Raw genomic sequence first — 2500 nt, forward strand, 5'->3', positions numbered from 1 at the left:
AATATATATATATATATATATATATATATATATATATATATATATATATATATATATACATATATATACATATATATGAATATATATATATATATATATATATATATATATATATATATATATATATATATATATATATATATACAGTTATATATTTAAGTATTTATGACACAAGGTGGAAGGAGAAAAAAATTTACTAGAGAAATAAAACTATATTTGCACATATTCACACGAACACAATCATATACACTTACAGAGATGCATTAAGTATGATGTATTTTGAGAAATTTTAAATTCATGATGTCATATTTAGCTGTTATGCAGTTTGACTATTCTATAATTTGGATATATGTTTTCTTGATAAAAGATTTTATAATTCATAGTTTTATGACTGTGTTTCGTAACGTCATTAAAATTCAATGTTTATGGCACTCATCATAACGGCTAAAGCCATTTACTTTTATTTAAAAATAATCGCTATACTTTTTTCAATAGTAATAGTATATGGCAATTACTGTAATTTTAACTGTTACAATAGTAATGATAATAATGATGATAATAAAGTAATAATTACAATGATAGCCATTTAAAAATGTATTGATAACCATAATAACTAAAACAATAATAATATTGCTAAGGATGATATTAAAGAAAAGTCTTGAATTTTTTTATCAGTAATAATGATATGGCAATAATTCTAATTTCAACTTACAATAGTAATGATAATAATGATAATAATAAAGTATTAACTAAAATGATAACCATTTAAAAAAATCCAATAACTATAATAATTATAGCTAATGATGATATTAAAAAAAAGTCTTAAATTTTTCTCCTAATCTTCTGCCATACTGATTTTCCGGCTTTTAGTCCCACAGAATATTTCTCCAAAGTCTCGAAACTTGATGAATAAAGGACTTTTTTTTTTTTTTTTTTTTTTTTTGCACCACCGCTCAGGAAGAGAAGGAAAATATCCCTAACAAAGCAAGCCACTTAGATATGCAAATTCTGATTACTCCTATTTTTAACATGACAGCCTGAGACCAATGATGCAATTTACATTTTTTTTTTTAATATTTTTTCCTTTTTTCCTAGGTTCTTTTTCTTTGGTAGTTTTTGTTACGTAAATCTGTTCTAGTTCACTGAAATTTAATGTATACTCGGACATAGACAGTTTATATACACACACACACACACACACACACATATATATATATATATATATATATATATATATATATATATATATATATATATATATATATATATATATACGTATATATGTAAATATATGTGTATACATACACACACAGGCGCACACACACACACACACACACACACACACACATATATATATATATATATATATATATATATATATATATATATATATATATATATATATATATATATATATATATTATCTAAATCATTCACATGAATTGATATTTAACAAATTGTATTAAAGAGTGCAAACCTCCGCCATGGCAGCTTATTTCTCGAAACCAGCTTGCCTTTCCCAGAAATAATTTAGACCGTCAGTGTATTTGAGGTTTGTGTGACAACCATGTGCTAACTGGTGGTTGGAGTTAGGTTTAATCTTTGAAGGTTTGACTACTTCCTAAGTAAAATTGTAGCCAGGAAGTTGTTCACAAACAAACAAACAGACAGACAAACGGACAAACAGAAAAAAAGGGTGGAAAACATAACCTCCTCCCAACTTTGCTGAAGAAGGAAACATTTTTTTCGCCCATTTCACGTTTTGGTACGGAAAGATGAATAATATTAAAAGAGCATTAGAGAAATATAGATAAGTGTACTCAAATAAGATTAGGAGGGAAATTAAGTATACCAGGGAATGGAAGATACAAATCCTACTCAGTAAGATGTAATGGAATTGGAAAACGAAGAAGAAAAGATCCAAAATATGTTTTTAAGCAGATCTTAAACATATCCAGAAGATAAGATTACTGGTTGAAGTAAAAATATTAGCGTTGCTCTTTCCTTCACGATTTTTCTTCTCTAAAATCGACCCACTTAAAACAAAGAAGCCTTTCAATAAATGTGCAGGTTTTAAAATCCTTTGTACGTAAACATTATTATGTTTGCTTTCAATATCCCTGAGTTAGGCCCGTGTGTGGACAAATGAGAGGAGGAGGGAAGGATTTATTGAGCCAGGTCGATAAACTTTGGAACAACAAGAGCCTATAAAAGCTATTTTACTTCATAACAAAGGAGAATGAGAGAGAGAGAGAGAGAGAGAGAGAGAGAGAGAGAGAGAGAGAGAGAGAGAGAGAGAGAGAGAGAGAGAGAGAGATAGAGAGAGAGTAAATTAACAATAAAGTCAATATCGACAACTTAATGTCTTTGAAACTAATACATTATTCTGATTATATGTGTAAATAACCTATCTGAATATAAGCAAGACTTTTTTTTATCTCTGAAAGAAATTCAACTATTCATATGAACAAATTTTTTAATTTAATTCAATCTGGAAATG

At 27.1% G+C, this 2500-nt stretch overlaps 1 protein-coding gene across 1 annotated transcript in view; it reads right to left on the bottom strand.

Annotated features, from left to right (window-relative positions):
• The window catches only part of LOC137631494 (cilia- and flagella-associated protein 251-like), a 23206-nt gene that overhangs the window by 3834 nt on the left and 16872 nt on the right, over positions 1 to 2500 (bottom strand). The gene's annotated exons all lie outside the window — the stretch shown is intronic.

Source organism: Palaemon carinicauda, chromosome 3, assembly GCF_036898095.1.
Source record: "Palaemon carinicauda isolate YSFRI2023 chromosome 3, ASM3689809v2, whole genome shotgun sequence".
Taxonomy (NCBI): Eukaryota; Metazoa; Arthropoda; class Malacostraca; order Decapoda; family Palaemonidae; genus Palaemon; species Palaemon carinicauda.